This window comes from Ascidiella aspersa, chromosome 9 (genome assembly GCF_963924565.1).
Source record: "Ascidiella aspersa chromosome 9, kaAscAspe10.2, whole genome shotgun sequence".
Taxonomy (NCBI): domain Eukaryota; kingdom Metazoa; phylum Chordata; class Ascidiacea; order Phlebobranchia; family Ascidiidae; genus Ascidiella; species Ascidiella aspersa.
In genome coordinates, this window is record NC_139455.1 from 4,096,167 (window position 1) to 4,116,334 (window position 20,168).

Genomic DNA, 20,168 nt, shown 5'->3' on the forward strand with positions numbered 1-20,168 from the left:
GGTTTGGGTATAAATCAAAATTATAATTTGAGAATCCTTCTACGGACCGGTAACGAACTTATCGCGGACCGGTACCGGTCCGTTGCCGACAATATTATATAACTCCAGAACCCAGGCAAACTTAACTTCGCCTTTTCTACTTTTAAACAATTTCGAGCTGCAATGAATTCAATAGTTTCGGACAAACATATTTTTTTTAAACAGCAGGCAGCCAAAAATAACGCGGATTGACGAAAACGCCCTGATATGGGCCGCGCTCAGTTACAAAAGAAACAGGCCCGCAAAGACTCTCACCACAAAAAGCGGGTGTTTAATACGTATCTCAATACGCGAACGTAACAAGCCGACGTCTTCTACTGTTTGGGAATGCCATCGCACACCGCAGACCATGTTCCCTCGCAGTGGCACTCCTGCTTGCCGCTGCACATGTCATTCCCCTCGACGTAAGGACAGAAAACCATGCACGGTGCGCCACACACCGGCTCGGCGTCGCTCTTCGCGCAGCCGCAAGACGGCGCTGTCCCGTTCGGTTCGAGCCCGGCGAAAGACCAGCACTTGTCAGTTCCGCATTCGGCCTCGCAAATAAGGTCTGCCGAGATTGGCGTACAGTAATGACTTGACTGGGGCTTAAGTGATTTCAAAATCACATTTTTACAACACTGGTAAGTTAAAGACTAATGTACATGACTGATGAGCTAGCTAAGGCTTACGATAAAAAATGGCCCTGCAATCTTTAAACAGGTATAAAGTAATCACTTTTCAAAAAAGAAATACTACAGCAGTGTTCCTATGCTAACGTTGAAAAACAGTATTGACTAAATTTCGAATATACTGTTGATGCTAGGAATTGTATTAATTGTAAAATTTTTCTTCTGGCAAATATTTTTTTTAATAAATGTACCGACGTTTCGATAACCTATACAGAAAATCTTTATCAGGGCAATGATATTGCAACTGGGCGCAAAATATATATAACAGTCAAACTAAAAAGAAAAACACAATGGAAGACGGTATACATAGCAGCCAAACAATAGCCGTGTTTAATTGTGTTTTTATTTATTGTTTAAGTGCTGTATATATTTTTCGCCTAATTGAAATATCATTGCCCTGATAAAGATTTCCTGTATGTTATCGGTGCATTTAATAAAAATATTTGCCGGAAGAACAATTTTACAAATGACTAAATGTTCTTTAAAAAAGATACAAACACTCCGGTGCTCGATTTGATTCAAAAAAGCAAAAGGTACTCTTATAAAAAGATACGATTTGACATGTCGCCTATTGCCTATCTACAAAATACCTTACCTTTATTGTACTCCGGTACCTCGGCTGCCCACTCATGGTAAGCGGTGGGGCTTGCGGTGTTACCGACCGGCGTGTAATGACAAACCACTAGGAACACGTAGTTGCCAGCATCGTGTGGTGTATCGGATCTACCAACACCGCAACCCATTCTCTCGGTAGACTTCCACAATAGCTGGGTGAAGTGGCCTGAAAAGAGGTTAGGTTTCCGTTAGGGATGGCTGATAATATCGAATCGCAGCCAACACCCGGTAGTATTGTTGCCGATCCAATACCAATTTTATTTGGGCGTTAAAGGTATGATTTTCACAACCCAGTCACTCTACCTTGCAAGAGTAATTTATCTAAAAAAAAACAGTAGCTGAACAAAGGAAGGTAACTAAACTTTTTTAATATTTGCGTTATTTCTCAGAAAAAAATGTTGGACCGCAACTTGGAAACATTACCATTTAACGTTTCATTTCTTAAACTTAGTAATGACGTGAAAAAAAATGAACCCAACTCTGACCACCAAGTCGCGAGTCTGACACCGGCCAAGTGTGTCGATTTCACAAAAAAAACCCGGGACTGGACAAAATCTCACCCTATTTCGCCCATTTACGAAACTAATATAAGGAGGACATCGGGACTTAACGTAGTATTACTCGAGCCCCGAGTCCCGAGTCCAACTGTGCGAAATAAACGAATCTGCAGGGTCCCGAACGCCGTTCCAGAGTTCGACTTCGACTTCGCACCCCGCTTTGGGCTTTTTCCTGGTGTTTTTTCACACTTCGCATAGAGAGAGAATATTTTATTCGTTATGCAAATTAGAACTCACCGACGACGTAGCTTCCTGGGTAACCTGACTTACTGGATCCTGGATTCAACCAGTCGTAGTACCGCACCTCGGCATACTTGCCATAAGTCGACTGGTAACCTTCGTACAACACAAGTTGTTTAAGGGAAAAAACTTTGATTGTGACTGTTTAGCAGTGTTGTAATGACTTAAGATGTTGACTTGACTTAAGACTATTTTAAATTTCTTGGTTTGAATTACGCAATTTGAACAAAATTACTTGATTGTTTAGCAAAAGCTATAGCTTCACCTTTCGTTTAAATCATAGAAAAAATACTCAATATTTCCGATAAACATAAAAAGCTGGATTAACTAATTTATTAAATCGCTTCATAATTTAAAATGACAAACATAAGATAGTTTAAAGCGCTGATTTCCTAAATAAAACATAAATCGATTTTATATTTTTTCGTAATACCGGAGATTTACTGCAGACACGTTTTAGAATTTGCCAAATCTAATACCGGTTTTCGTCTTTGGTACGCTAAACACCACAGGTCAGAATACTATGAAGTAGGAGATTTATATTTTACAAGGCTTCATAAAATATTTAGACGCTGCAGTTATATTAAATACATTGATAAAAGCACGTACCATCGAACCATTCGTTGCCCGGAACGTCGTAAGGCTGCTTGGAGAAGGTCAGCATTTCCGAGACGTGAAAGATGCGATATACTTCACCGTTCGGATAATAACCTATGAATAAATGAGCATTGTTAAGTTATTTCTATCCATTCACCCTAAACCGAGCCACGCACAAGACTAGGGGCGGCTAAAAATCGACATTTTGTTCCGATAGCGATACCCGATAGTTGGGACGAAAAGTATCGTGATCCGATCCGATATCAAATGACGTCATTAATATGCTCAAACGAGCATAGATGAAATTAAGTGTATTTTTTAAGATTATTAAGGCAAAAATCGCGTTAGCGTAAATAAATTTAGTTACCTCCCGTTTTTGGTTTATCTGGTTTAATTACTATGTTAATTTGATTTCGGATCGGCACCTTTACTAGCACTTGGCATCGTATATCGGCTTCGACCGAGATCACATGTCAATATATATATATTCATCAAACATGGACAGTTGTGTACGAAAGAAAGAGAGAGATGAGTGAGAGATAAGGAACAAAAAAAAAGACAAAAAGAGAAATCGAACGACAGTAAAACCTAGGGAAAGATAAAGCGAGATTGAGAGAGAGAGAAAAATATAGCGGATAAGGGTGGGGGGTAGAAAGAGAGAAAAACATGAAAAGGGACAAAGATGAAGGGAGAATGAAACACGGAGAGACATGGGAAAGAAAACACGAGAAAAAGAGACGGAGCGAAGGAGTAAAACTAAAACGAGAGACAGAAAAAAGAAAATAAAAAAGAAATGAAAGAGAAAAAAAAGTAAGAAGAAAAGAAAGATTGAAAAAAGAAGGAAAGAAATACAGAGAAGAAGAGCAAGAGAAAAAGAGGTTTTCTTTTAGTCTACCGACCTTGAACTGAGTGGTTGATGACTGTAGTGTTGGTGTCCATTACGTAATCGACGTATTTCTGAGAGGTGGCTGCCAGGGCGCGGTCCCAAGTCAGGGGAGGGGAGTCGTGACCCCTCCGGTAGTAGTTGTGCCACCAGAGAACGTCCTCTGACCACGAATCGGGAGGAACGTCCATGTCTAAAATGCAAAAATACCTTTTTATGTAAAAATACTTTTAACGTAGAATATTTTTTATATGTTGGCATGTTGCAAAACTTTAATCTAGTTAACCTGTGTCCTTAAAGGCCGCAAAAAGTAATTTTGTGAACGTTTTTTTTTATTAATTCAAGAGTTGACTAAGGTGCACTTAAGTCGAGTTGACTAAGGTGCACTTAAGTCACTTTTTCTTTCGGACAAGTGTTTATTATTCGTTGGCATGTTGCGAAATCTACTTTAATTGTGGTCGTCTTGTTATAAAACAATCTTGTTAACCTGTGACTTTACGAGCCACAATAGTAATACGATGAGAAATGTTGTAATGATAACGTCAATGATTTAACTAAAGTGCACTTTATTCAAATGACTTGACTTAATCTTGTGACAAATGAGTTGACTTGGTCGTTTTTTAACTTTTCTCAATAAAATTGGGTATTTTCTGGAGTTTTTAAGTAAAATAGTTAGCTCCAATATACTACGTTAGGTTGTTTTTTATTTAGTTATTGCTCTTGATCGGATGAGTTTACCAATTTTAAAAGTTAAACGTTTTTTTAATGTCAATGGCTTGACTTGGACTTCAGTTATTTTTCAAGCGACTTAACTGAGACTTAAGTGTAAAGAATACTTAACTCAGACTTAAGTCGTTTAAAAAAATGACCGTGTGTATACAACACTGTTCGGCAAGTTTTGTAACTCCACTAAATAGGCAAATTTTTACCAAACCTTGAATTTACAAAAGTCTTACCTTCGCATTCATTTTCGCAGCTTTCTGTTGTGAAACTGAGACCAAAGCACTTCTTGCCTTCCGGACATACCTTGAAACGTCTCCGCAGCCCGGCGCCGCACGACACAGTGCACGCTGTCCACTCCTCCCAGCCTGACCACTCAGTGTCCCATATACCTGACCACAGAGTGGAAAGTTTAGTTTACAGAATGCCACCTTCAGCTAGCGAAATAAGTTTTTTACCAACGATTCATTTTGTTTTATGTTAGAGCCATTTCGAGGAGGGACGATAATAACTGTTTTTTGCCTATTAAACGAAATGTAGATAAAATGTAGATTTTTCAGCGATTTATATTTATTTAAATTAAATATATATTTGTGAGTTTGAACCAATGATCATGGGCCGACTCGCCAGTATTGCTATTACCGGCCATGTACTCGTTTCGTTTATAACATATCTTAGAAAATGAAAAGACGCCTTTACTGTATTTTTTATTCTTGGCAACGCTTCTCGTTTTTAAAGCATTTTTATCCGCCTGGTTCTGCACACTCACACCGAAGTTCGAAAAATTATCGCCATACTTGTTATATGTAGATGTCCCATATAACTGACGACAAAGTGGGACGTTTAGTTTACAGAATGCTTTTTTTGTGCAAGGTTTGTCATTTTTCAATGTAAATATTCCGAAATTGCCCCGACTATGTTACCATGTTATATCTCCTGTGCGAACTTCCGGGCAATATTTGGCTTTGAAAAGACGAAGTGTGGTGATATACAAAAAATATGGTCGTTAGCTGCCTAAAAGTCTTTTTTTGCAATTTGTATTCTTAGTGCTTTTTTCGCCATTTTATTTTTATTAATCAAAAGAAAGAAATAGTTCGCCAACGATTTATTTTTTTGTTATTTTAGAGCCGCTTCGAGGAGGGACCTAACATTACTTGACCGATAATGATAATACGTAATAAGAATATCAAAGCCCATACAGAAGTATCATTTTGAACGTTTCGAATAACTCTTTATTCATTTACAACATAGAGAGAAGTCACTGATGGTAAGTGTATATATAGTGCTAAGACAGACATCAGCACTATATATACACTTACCATCAGTGACTTCTCTCTATGTTGAAAATGAATAAAGAGTTATTCGAAACGTTCAAAATGATACCTACTTCTGTATGGGCTTTGATATTCTTATTACGTCTTACTACAACCTCCAACCATTATGCTCCAAAGATAATGATAATAATAGTGTTTTTTTGCATGTTAAACGAAATGCCGATCAAAAATACTCTCAACAACGCACAATTTATTTTTAAAAGTTTACCTTAAATAATCGACTGACCAAACAGAAATCATTGAGGCAAGGGATTCGTTCTAGTAAAAAAAACAAGTTATTCTTACCGACGAAGTAGGAATGTTAACGCCAATACAGACGTAGGTTATATCTGAATGTGTGGAATAACTCGTTATACATTTGTAAAATGTTCAAAATGTTACCTATTTCGAGAGACGGATCAAGGGCGGGGATAAGTGGTCATCCTCCGAAAAATGTATTATTTGCCTATTTTAACTACGTAATTGCAACCTTTTTCGCGCCTGGTGCGAATCCACACAATGTGCATTAGCCATTTTGTGAAAATAAATTTAGCCTGAGGCCGCAGTTCGTCCCATCGCAAATTTAAAATGAACGATTGGCCTATTTAAACCAGGGCTGCGGAGTTGCGAGAGTCGGGTTTGTTTTGCTGGAGTCGGTCTCGGGACTCGAGTAAGACCATGTAAAACTACCCGAGTCCCGAGTGAGACGTGCGCATGCGCAGTACGAAATTTCGAAACTGATAGTGCCGCAATCTGTATTTGTAAAGGTGAAATAGAATATATGGTTGAATATTTTCCCACCATGTACTGTGGATCGATAAATTATATGACACCCCTTTGAGTGAATTATATACCCACCTTAACTAAGTTACGTAAACGGGTGAAATACACGCTGTTGGGGCGGACCCAACAAAATCGCACATTTGGCAAGAGTCGGTCTTGGGATTTCTTCAACCGGATATTAACTAGATCAGTGATTCTCAACCTTTTTTCTTTCGTGGCCCCTTAACGTCGCAAAAAAAATTCTGTGGCTCAATAAATTTTTATGAAATAAAAAACTGTAAAATAGGTTTAGAACAAAACACAGCAGAACATATTTCAAAATAGATTATTTATTCAATCGTGCATTAGCGAGATACTTGCGGCTGAACAATAAATTTACATTCCTTTTTTATTCCTCCCCAAGCCATTTTTATCCCAAGCGTAATTAAATATAATGACACAAATGAAACTAAATCTAGCTTTTTTAAATTGGTCTGTGGCCCAACTCAAATGTTCTTATGGCCCACCAGTGAGCCATGGCCTACTGGTTAAGAACCGCTGAACTATAGATACAAGGCCTTTTGCACGCTACACGCGAATTTTTTCGTAGTTATAATATAAAATTAGGACACATTGTAACCCTTATGACGTCATCGCTGAATTTTTTTTACGCCCTCCCAAACCCCCTTCTTCTATTATACGGACTTGGATATTGCTACCACGTCTAACCAAAACATCCACCCATTGCGCTACGAGGTTTAGAGGATAGATATATTTTATAGTTTTGGAACCGAAACAACTAGAACGCAGTACTAGGTTACAAATAAAATACAGTTGTTTGTTCTAGGATGCAGCGAAATACCGTAAGGTACATCGAGTCAACTGCACCCTGTTTATTTTTACTTACGACATCCTTTTTCTTCGCACTCGGCGCATTCGTCGGACCCCAGGGTCCTTATGTTAAGCTGGCTGGTCCATAATCCCGGGGGGTCTCGGGCCACGGTGGGGAAGGCACAGTTGACAGCGTAAGGCCGGTGCGTGCCAAGGCAAAAGTACTGGTCCTGCGTTTTATTTAAATTTTTGACAGATGTGGTTGTATAGGTAACTATGGTATATGGCTTAAAATATAAGCAACACTGCATTCCCTTTTCCAAGTTTAACAGTTTTGCGGAAGTTTTTGGTTTAATGAAGTGAACTTCTATCGAATCGCACGGCCTTAAGTTATTAGTTTAAGGTAGAGGTATCTTGATAAAACACAAGGTCGGAAAATCAAACCGCTTTATAAATGTTGCATACTTCGTATGTAGTCACTCTACCCAGTCAATCGAATGAAAACAAATACGAAAGTGTTATGAACTTGACTCCACGGCAAAGATTAAACAGTTGTCGGGTTGCACTTTCTAAACAAAATACCAGAATCAGCATACGCAGAACGTTCAACAGTTCCACACTTTAAACTAGTTTTTAAAGTCCGATGGCAACCAGGACAAGGCTGCTTTACAATATCATTAATCAGTGTTTCATAAAAGGTATTTGCTTCGCAAACCGCTGCTTTCTCAATGTTTTTTTATGAAATTTGTGGCCCAATCTCTGTATTATCTTTCAGATATACTTTCCGTCCTTCACGTTTCACACTTTGTTTCTAAACCATACTCGGCCAAGCCGTTTAACAATACCCTAACAACTTATGATATTGTGGCCTCCAAGTGATTGCTGTGAAGTGCGGCATCCACGCATTTGTTTCTATATTACCCAGCCAAGCCATTTAACAAAAAAAATAAACTTACGATATTGTAGGCACCCGAGCATTGCTGTGGAATGTTACATTCACACACTACGTTCCTAAATAACTGGGCCGAGCCATTTAACAAAAACCCAACAAGTTACCATATTGCTAATCCAGCAGTTTTATTATAATCAATTGACGTTTCGACGGCCTATACAAGACGCCTTCATCGGGATAATGGTATACACTACAAGACACATTTCACTGCTGGATGAGCAACACTCCGTTATACAGAGTGGGCCAAAAGTAGGCTTACAGTTATAAAAAGTAGGGTTTGGGTCTAAAAGTAAATTTATTGTTTTGGAGTTCTTCTCATCAACCTTGTTCTTAACGACACACCCCAAAAAGAAATACATTGGTGTCAGATCAGGTGAGCGTGGTGGCCATTCAATGCTACCCCTTCTTCCAATCCAACGCTGTGGAATATCTGTAAGTCTACTTTTGGTCCACCCTGTACATTATGCCTGGCAGCAATAGCTTATTTCAAGTTACCATATTGTAGCCTCCGAAGCATTGTTGTGGAGTGTGGCATTCGGTGAAGCCGTCGGCTGCGCAGCGACACCAAGCCCCAGAGGGCATGGACCACCGGTCACCGACCTCATGGACCTCGGTACGCCTGGACTGGTCCACCCCCCAAACGTAAGCCTTGTCAACTTGACGACAATATGTGACGTTGTGTGTCTCTATGAATACAGCTTTATTTGAGCTGTTTACAAGACGCCACCTACTTCTGTATGGGCTTTGGTATTCGGTCAACTACAACCTCCAGCAGTTAAGTTCCAAAGTTTCTTATCAGCTACTAAGGAGAAAAGATGAAAAGCACTCTTGAAGCTGTTTACAACGTAGGCCTACCGCACAAAATAATATTCACTTACGTGGCCTTAAAAAAAGTAAATTAAAATGACCAATTGTTGTTTGGACAAGCCTAATAAAGCGTTCTTTAACGTAACAAATTAACCTCCATCGCTGGCCTGAAACGCAATTAACGGTCAAAATGTTTAATAAGTGTTCTTTTTTACCGAACCAGGCGATAGAGAGTCTCTGAAAAATATTTTAGACAATCACAATTAAACATAAGTTGGCTGCACCTGGTCTGTAGCAATGATTTTGACACGTACGGGATAAATACCACAAAAAATATATTAAAATAAGGCCAGAATGCTGCGTATAGCAAGCAATATTTCGCCCTTTCAAGTTTTAAGCGTGATGCTGTACTGTACATGTATACCTGGCGCGCAGCAGAATACGTCTTTTTTGGTTTCGGGGTTTTCGTTGGTGAGGCCCCAGCTTGGAAAGGTCAAATCAACGATCACTTGTTCTAAGCATACGCCATACTTCGCATGCTGGCCGATCTGAATCCAGTCGTTGGGGATATCGCTGTAAATTTGACAAAATATGATTGGAACTCTTGCGAGAATTGCATTTCGAGATCATAGGTAAAAGGAAGTGCTTTTAAAACGCTTTTCGACTGCGGTGTGCTAAAAAATTATGAACAAATTTGAGGCGATTATTCTTTGGCTAAAGCAAAACAAGGTTTAGTCAAAATTTTGACGTTAGGTCAGAATTATTTCAAGGCAAATTCGTTTACAAAATGTGCACAAAATCGTATACAAAATAAATAAAAGCACTGTTAAAAATTTTATAAAATTCAGTTTTGAATTACATCCAACAACACTTTAACTGTATTAAGTATATCTTTATCGAGAAAATATACGGTACGCGAGCTGGCAGAATTTCACGCAGGCCTGGTTTAGCGCATTAGGTTCAGCTCGTGTTTGTTTTTTGCTTGAGATAGTTGTGTATCTATGATTTGAACAAATGCATCTAACAATATTTGCTGGGTTATTGTCTGTGGTAATTTGCAACTATATCATTTAGTATTTGGAAAATATGCTGGATCGTTGGTGTTTTTTGCAATTATTTTACCTTAAATTTCAACCAAACTGTTTGCTCTATGGAGCATAATGATGTTGAAAATGAATAAAGAGTTATTCGAAACGTTCAAAATGATACCTACTTCTGTATGGGCTTTGATATTCTTATTATATTTGCTCTATAATATTTACTAAAATAACCAACGTCTTGTTTTTGTTTGGTACGTCAGATAGTATCGCATCGGAGCCGATCCCTGACGCCAAGTGGTAGTAACAGTTCTCTTATGATACCAGGGTGGTATCAGCTTCGATCCGCCACCAAACTAATAGTGAATTCAGCTATGAATAGCAGCGATTTCTACCTTTAAGGTAAATTTATTTTAAAATAGTATAGCTTAACAACTGTAGGTAACTGAACGTCATTACGCCAAAGAAAATTGAGACCTTGAAACCTGGAAACATGCCTTTGAACGTTTCAATTTCGTTTCTTTGTCTTTTTTGAGCAATAGTAATAATGTCGTTAAGTTCGGATTGCGATAGTGTAGTGCAAAATATCGAGTTTCAAAATAAAATTTCCAGTATCGGACATCCATATTGTGTGCTATAATGTAAGGAATAGGGTTCATCTAATTCAATAAAATTTGAAACTTAAATACAAAAAAAAAGTTTGAGCTCATGAAAAATAGAGAAAAAATCAATGACTTACTTGGTTGGGGCCCACCGCTCTTCCAGGTACTTGCCCGTTATTATTGGGGTTCCGCTTCCGCAAATTTCCTGAGCGGTGCAGAGAATGCGCGAACGATCTGCGCAGAACTGCTTGGCGCCTTGCCAGGACAGGTCAGGGCTGGTCCAGTTGTAGTGGACAGGGTCGGGGTCACGTGCAGCCAAAAGTTCCTCTGCGGACGACAGAAAAAAGTTTAGCATACATTTATCTTTATAGCAGTGTTGTAATGACTAATTCAATGACTTGACTTTAATACTAGCTTAACACTTTCGAAGTTGGTCAACGCTTGGTCACAAAAAGAATAAAAATCGGTTTGTCGTTTGAGGGGCTCCTAAAACTTATTTCTATCTCGTTAAGCAATACAGGGGTAGTAGTGGGAGTAAGTAACTCAACACTTACGAATGGACAATCGTTGTGTGGTCGTAGTTTGTTCTGTTGTGGTGACGGTCGTGACTGCATCTGAAATTCAATCTTTTTTGTTGTAATTAGTTCGCGTGAAGGTTTTACAGTGTTCTAAAGACTAAGTCAATGACTTAACTTTAGGGAACTTGGGCATCTGATGATTATTTTTGGAAAAGCCTTGACTTGGATATTTCACAAATGACTTGAACGAGACATAAGTCACTTAAAAACTTGTTTACAACAATGATTTGGTGAGCAAAATACAACTAAACAGATCTTTTTGTCCACCCGGGAATCACAAGTATTGGCATTAGTTTTTGAATTGTGATGTTTTAAATGTGGTATGAAGAACACACATGTTACAGCATTACTTACGTGTGGTGGTTGGCTCTGGCGTTGTAGTTTTCTCTTTAGTGGTCTGTTCTGTGAACAAAAAATAAGATTTTAATGATGTCGAAATAAATAAATCTGACGAGGCCTTTTAGGAAATTAGCCTACGGTGTTTTGGGTCGATTTTAGGGAGTGTCTCCCAGAGAATGTCAAAACTTTAGCAGACATAATAAAAAAATGTTTTCCTAATTCGGTATGGTATATATTTTCTGACATGGTTTATTCATAAAAACACTTTCACTTTGCAAAAGGTTTTGAAATCAGCAATATTTTAACGGAAAACAAAACTCAAAAAGTAGGTCTAAGAAAACATGAGACCAAGACCAGCCAAAAGCGAAGAAATTGAGGCTATATGCACCCATATGTGTTGGGGTGGCGGGCGGCCATATCTTCTGGTTTAGGCTTTTTGTCGCTGGCATTACGTGATGATTATAGGCTAAAAATAATATCCTATACCATCCCTTTACCACCCAACATACGGAACAACAAAAAAGGTTTTTCTTAGCCAACAATTTTACTATATTGAGGTCAAATTACATTTGTAATAGTTGACCTGTTAAAATTAGACAAAATAAGTCACATTTTATCGAAATATTGAACATCATTTTCTAAGATGGAGACCTAGAAATCAGGACAAACCTTGCAAAACAGGACGGTGGGTGACAAAGGTAAAGCTATATACAACACACGTGTTTTAGAGCAACAATAAAATACCCGACATGTAACACTAAATAAAACATCCAGGATGACTGTAAATAAAACAAACACTTATACATCCCTAATTCCACCTAAGAAATTAAACCGTTTACACACATTTGTACACCTAGAAAAAGCCAAATCGTATATATAACGCTTAGGCAACATCGCATAGTTTAGTGGAGCGACTCCACCATGATTTTATTAGGACCCAACGCACATTCATCAAAAAACAAAATCTTGAAAAAAAAGGAACGTTCGATAAAGCACTGACTAACGTGATGTCGTTCCTTCTGTAGCGCCTGCAGTTGGTGCTTCATCTGTAAAAACAATAAAGACATTTGAAAGTTAAAGATGTGCTTCTTTATTGACAAATGTATATATCAGGGTTGGCGAACCAGTCAGATACCAAGAGCCGCATTTCTTACTTGGTTAAAAGATCCATACCCATAATAAATATATATATACCATAATAAATATCTGTATATAATATATTAATTGTGGTTCAGACTTTAGAACGTGGTCCATTGTTGTTTTTCTTTTATTGTTTTTCTAGCATAGATATATTTTTTCGACTATAGTTGCCATTATGTTGCCCTGAAGAGGATTGCCAGAATAGGTAAAACGTTGACAATTTCTTTGGAAGAGCAATTTTACAATTGAAACAATGCCTGGAAGCAACAGTATAACCAATAACCATACCAAATATATATCGCATTGTTTCTAACTCACTTATACACATTCCTTTAATCAGGTATAGTTTATAGATGCTACAGTCTTACAATTTTGCGTAGGAGACATTTAAGCAATTTGTTATTCACACTACAGGACATCTTAAATAAATGCCATAATGTTAAGAGAACAGGACGTCTCGATTTAAAAAAACGTACCCAAAGTTGTCGGCTCTGACGTTTCTGTTTGCGGTGACGTCACATTGCCGAGCATTTCTGTGGATTTAAACTCTTATTAGGTGGGAAAGAACACAAACAACTCTGTAATGGCGTTTAGAAGTTAAGTAAAATGCCTATTTATAAACAAGCTTCACCTACAAATTTTAGTATTTTCGGCTAAAATTAGGAAGCCTTTTATAGTTTTTCAATATAATGCTTATGTTAAGTATCTCATTTTGGCCGCGTTGTATTTAGGTAAGCAGGTAAGACAACGGTTCAGTATGCACGTTTTAATCAACTACCGTACATGTTAACTCTAGATACACTCATAGGCAGGGCTGTGGTCGATTTAAAACAACTGCATTCCAACTCCAGTCAAATTAACCGACTCCGTCGAGTCTAGAGTCCGGCTCTGACTCCATAGCCCTGTATTCTTCATATTCACGTAACTAGAATAGGTCGGACAAACCCTAATTACTCAAATGGAAACTTACCCACCCACCTAGAACCCACGGGTAGACAATATTCCACCCTAAATGTTATTCGACCTCTATAATTGACAATGGACTCCAGCCGCCATAATGTAGGCCTGTAACGCGAAATTTTGTCAGGGTCCAAAACTGATCCGGTCGGATCAATTTTGGCGTTGGAACAGCCGCTAAAACAGGCCCGGCTAGGCCAAAACTGGTCCGGCCTAACTCTAACCCAAACCCTAGCCAGACCTGTTTTAGCGGCTGCTCCAACGCCAAAATCGATCCGACCGGACCAGTTTTGGCGCTTGATTACGGCCAAAATCGCCGTAATCCGGCCGGATCGATTTGGTCGGATCAATTTTGGCGTGACAGGCCTACCATATGTCCTCTTTTAAAAGGATTTGTCCTCTTTTCTCATGAAAAGTGAATGATCCTCCGAGGACTGTCAAAAATGCCCAAATGTCCTCCTGTTTCGCATTTCGAGTTAGTTGGTTATACTTTTAACAAGACTATTAGGCGAGACGTTGCATTTATTTCCAAAAAATGACTAGGCCTATAGCCATGAAACATGCATAATTACTGGTTTAAAAAGGATTTTAAAAAATTTACCTACCATCCCTATATTTTTGATTAGTTGGATCAGTTTCGAGCGTCTTACCCAGACCTGGGCAAGATACGACCCGAGGGCCCGATTCGGCCCGCCAAGCAATTTTATCCGACCCGCGGCTTATTTTTCTTAAAATACATATACATAGGCTAAATTAAGCGAAAACAAGGACGAGTATCTACATGTTTGGTTGTATCGTAAACACTCTTTAGTGACTTATCTAGTCATGACTCTTCGAAATTTGATTTTTTTTTAGTTTGTAAACACTGAAATTTCACATTTGGTTAACCTAATTTTAGTTAATGTTACGTGTTTCTCCTGATTCATATCGTCTTTGCAATATGTCCGTTGTACCGCAAGTAACACATGAGTAACTTAAAGCCTCAAAAAGCAAAGTTTTTTAATAAAATCATGGTGGAGTCGCTCCACTAAACTATGCGATATTGCCTAAGTGTTATATATACGATTTAGCTTTTTCTAGGTGTTTAAATATGTGTAAACGCTTCATTTTCTTAGGTGGAACTAGGGATGTAAGTGTTTGTTTTATTTACAGTCATCCTGGATGTTTTATTTAGTGTTACATGTCGGGTATTTTATTGGTGCTTTAAAATACGTGTGTTGTATATAGCTTTACCTTTGTCACCTACCGTCCTGTTTTGCAAGGTTTGTCCTGATTTCTAGGTCTCCATCTTAGAAAATGAGGTTTAATATTTCGATAAAATGTGACTTATTTTGTCTAATTTTAACAGGTCAACTACGAGACTTTTACGTATTTTAATCTTAACTTTTGGGTCTACGCGCCCCACAAAATGATAAACGGCAATATATCGCATTTCTCTACTCATGGTCTTCGAGCTGGCTACTACTCGAAAAATACTCGAGTCCGTAGCCCGATTCAGACTCCGACTCAAACCAAATAAACCGACTCTGTCGAGTTCCGCTTACGGAGCCCGCCTTCAATGACATTGCAAATTTCCATTAAGGGCGTAATTTAACGCTTGAGTACTAACCTTCGTCGTCTGCAAGTTGTATTTGGACAACTCGGTTCACTGGAAGGTCGGCAATCAAGAGTATGGCCACTGCAAGAAATCAGAGAGATTTTTAAAACGGGTTAATGTGTGTATTTTTTATTTAAGCAAACGTATAAATTATATGTTGAAGCTTGTATATCTGCGGATATTTTTATTTTATACACTATAAGCAACTTTTTTACATTTTTTTACATTAATTTATTATTTTTCAAATTAGGAAGCAACGCAGACAAATCATTTAGATATTGTAGGTTAATATAAACAATCTGGCAAATTTCAAACATTTCCATTGTTTGAATGGGATGAATTTGGTGCAAAATCATTAGGATATATCTGGTCAAACGAGTTTTACTCTCTTTTTTCTCATTACAGGAGTCTGCAAACCTTCGTTTTTAGTAAATCACAATGATTAGGCAGTAATAATTAGCTAAACAATAAATTCGGCTATAAAACCATATACAGCATATCGTTTATACGTAGTTTTACCTAATCAAAAAACGACTTTTAATATGCTTTAAAAGGGCAAGGCCAATTTACATTTTATTCAAAAGTTTCAGGGCACAAGTGTATATAAATTGAAAATTAATTTGACACTTCAACAGCATATGCGCCAACACCGCCACGATCTAACAACACATGTAAGTAATATAAAACCATAATCGCAGTAAGAATATCAAATCCCATACAGAAGTAGGTATTATTTTGAACGTTTCGAATAGCCCTTCGTTCATTTTTCACATAGTGAGAAGGCACTAACTGCATTGAATAAAATTAATGATTGTACTGAACCAGTGCCTTCTCACTATCGTAAAAATGAATAAAGAGTTATTCGAAACGTATAAAATGCTGCCCACTTCCGGTATGGGCTTTGATATTCTTACTACGTACAACAAAGAATATATGGAAATTTTATTTTAGTTTTTGTTAAAATGCTTTATAATGCACGATCATAGTTGAAGTTTGGGGAAAGTCAAATGCGTTGGCCAGAAGGCATTAAAACGTTTGTTCAAAGGCGTCAAGCGACAAATGGTGTTAAGTACCTTTAAAGCAGGGGTTCTTAAACTTTTTTCAACGCACTCCCCTAAGTTTTGTTTTTTGCCACGCGTTGACCACGGTAGGCAAAAAAGTTTCAAATATGACGTGATAAATTCGCGTCACAGTTCAAATAGACATCATATATTTGCTGATTTCGATCCAAAACTCGAAAAGTGAAATGGAGTCTAAATACATCCAGTGCAAAATCGTTTTATTTTTAATTAAAATGTTTTATTTGATAAATTTATTACTTCCTAAATAACAAGTAGTATTTCAATTAGGCCTTCACGGATCCCCTAAAACTAGTTCACGGGCCCCCAAGGGGTCCATGGACCCCAGTTTAAGAACCCCTGCTTAAAAGTGCAACTGTAAAAAAATACTTTACCGTGAACTTCTAGCACCGGCGCGTTTGCAATTACTGCTTGCTCGTCGGTAGCAATGGCCACCACAGCTTTCTCAATCGTTTGTGCGTCCAGCTGTATGGAGTTCACCTCAAAGAGGACAACCGTGCTCCCGTTGCGAAATCCGTCCACCTTGATCTCGACAGAGGAGCTGGCTTCGTCGCCGGCCGAAGCATTCACCAGTTGTTTCGGTATGAGCTGGTTAAGCTGAAAAACAACGCTTTGTTAGTGTTGTAATCACTTTTGTTAGTTTGTAATCACTATTAGCCAATGACTTGACTTAAATGCATTTTTTTAGCTTAACATGCAATTTTTCATGACAGGGACTTGTCTTGTAATTGACTTGCTTTAATTATGACTTGACTTGTTATTTTAAAGACTTGTCTTTGGACTTAAATTAATTATTTCCCATATGACTTGACTTGGCTGTCAAAAATGACTTGTTTACAACACTGTCGTCTACTCATGTTTACCTGTTTTAGTGTTGTAGAAAAGCTGTGCCTTTCATTTTAAAATTGCGATTTTTTTCATAAAAAATAGATTTACGGGTTGAATTGCTTTGTAAGGTGTCATTTTTACTTGTTAAGCTGTAAATTACGGTTTGTTTTGCACGATCTGGATTTTTAACTACTGAAATTAAATATTTATTGCAAAGGTTTTTGACTACAAATAGTTTAATTGACAAAAAATAGTTTAAACCACCATTTGGTTAAGTGCAATTGTGTATGGGTGCTAAGGGATGCTTCTAATATCTTTGTTAGTTAGACAAGTTCGTTTGGGGACGAGTAAGTTCAAAATGCTGTAATACCGGTAAAACGAAGAAGGCAACTTACGTCTTTGAGCACTGCTTTTTGTTCGATTGTAAATCTTTCCGTTGTTGGATCAAGCAAATCTGGGTGGAATTCTTTGTCGTACGACACCTCAAAAACTTTAGCTGCAATTAAAATGTGAAGCCGGTCAAATTTATAAAGAAAATAACCTGATGTAGGTTTTTATGATTTAATGTTGCAAACAAACTCTTCAAAACAGCTATACTCGGATTAGCATAGAAAGATATCGTTATTACAAGGAAATTCACTGCAATTTTATACAAGTAATCTTGATTGATATAGCCGTATTTGTCTTCATTAAACAAAATCGGGGTTTATTTTAACCAATGTTTTCCAAACTAGACGAGCAATTGTAAAACCGTGCTTAACAGGTCAAAATTAGAACAAAAACGACCGTGCGAAAGCTGGTTTAAATTAACAAAAAAAATAAAATTAAAGTGACATCTAAAACAGTAAGTATAACAGTCATTTTGTACTCACCAAACTTCGGTTCGACCGGTAAAAGTGTAGCGAAAAGCACGCTAAACAAAAGCAGCAAAAAAGTCACCAGCAGGCCTGTGTAAAATAGGTGCTTGTGATCCTGAACGAAAAGACGGGCCTCGTGTGATGGAAATCGCGCTTTGAGCAAAACTTGCCTTGGCTGCGCCGACTCTACTGCCTCACCTTCCATTTACTTTGAAATTCTCACTATTATCGAACAGCAGGCGTTTTTAGCTTAGATGTTATTTTCCAACAGTCGTTTCAAGCAGAAAATTAACGCACTTCAAGCTGCTTTGTGACGTAACAAAGGTACGAGATAACCCTTGACTAAGTAAAAATGTAAATTCTTGTTTAACCTTTTAGGTGAAACTGCTCCTTTGACACCTAATGTGAAGAGTGTAATGCAATTAAAAAAAACAAATCATGGCAAGCCACCTGCTGCAGACAGGTATAACTAAAGCTGGGATATTGTGTAATATCTTTTTTTAATAAATTTCGCGCCGCATAGGCCCATTTGACAGTGTTTTGGCCAGCAGCCTGGATAAAATCAAAAATAGTTTTCTTGCCGACACGCATAAAAACTTTTATAGATAACGTCACAAAGTTGCGTCAAGATAAAACGTCTAAAACATGAAACCTGAGATTGTCGTTCGATGTAGTGCACAAATATGCAACAGAAATTAGTTTAAATTTTGGCTACACGCCGCTGTAGCGTGGGGAGTTCTTAGGGAGGTGTAAGAAGGCTGCTGACTCTGTAGACGAGAGCCGACGGCTGCCTAAGTCTCTTACAGGTTCTTAATCCGACTCCAAAGGAGAAGGCCGCTAGAATACCTGTCCTTAACTTCTTGTACTCTAGGCAAAGACAATCCACTCAGTAGATAATTGCTCTTTGAGTATATTTCACAAATCATCAACACAACGATAAACAGAGCGGTGATTCATGCCGCTAATCAGTATGACGTTTATAATAGCATGAATGCGAAACGTTGAAAACGCACAATTCGGCGTTAGGTCACGCGTCAGTGAACAACGGTCACGTGTATAGTGACGTCAAAGTAGGCTAAATGCTACAGAATCCTCTTTCCAATGAACAAGTCAGACGTAGGAAGGGTTGTTCATTAATGAAAAAAGAGATCTGAAAGATTGACAGCATATAGTTTGGGTGCGTGTCAAACTGTGGGACACAAAGAGAAATAGAATGCGAAAAATTGCAGGCGAAACACATATGTGGCGTTATAAGAAAACAATATATATAGCCTACAACTCAACAGAGCAACGTTTTATAGGTGTTTTTGTAATTCTTTTTGGTGGCGAATTTTTAAAAGATTTTTCTCTGCGAATAATGTACACAAACGATTTAACAATACAATACAGGAAGCAATAGAGTGTTGGCTGTGGATTCTATGACCACAGAAACTCAAATGGACAGCTAAGGCTGTCTGTTTTGTAAATCGTGAATTCGTTTTGGTTGAACGAACCCTTTATGACACAAATAAATGTCTGACGTACATTGATGAAAATGCGATACATCGAATAATAGTTACATACATAGCGATAAATTTCTTGCACGATTCGGCAAGCTTAGCATTTGGCTTCAAAGGTATTTAGCAAACATATAATTTGGGCCCCTGTGTCGGTATGTCAGCGGCATTGCTGCGGACCGTGGTGTGTTAGAAGGGTGTTTGGTAGGGGTTTGGGTTCGTTAGAGGCAAGGAGGTGTAGAAATGCGTCGTCTAGCAAATTTGCGTAGTCGAATGCTCCCCGGGATATAGTCCATTCCCGAAAAGGGTCTTCATAGTTAGCAGGGCTGTCTCACGTAGCTTGAGATGTCTTCAGTAAATCGGCGTGATTCTTTAATAGAATTGACTTTACTGAATCTGGTTGAACGGAAGCAAAGACGTGGCATCACGTATTCTTGTGCTGTGAAGTTCAAAGCAGTGTTTGATGAAGTGCGTTCAAAGTTGCACTTAAGATTGAGATCATATTCGATCACAATGAGCGGTCGGAAAGCTGTTCTCGTGACAAGCTGGTTCCGATGCGTAGTTGAGCTGTGAGGACGCCTGGAATCTTTTGAAGTGGGAGAGCATGTTGATGTAAAGAAACCTTCGATATTGCAGAAGGACCTCCATATGTCTTGCCACCAAACAGCATG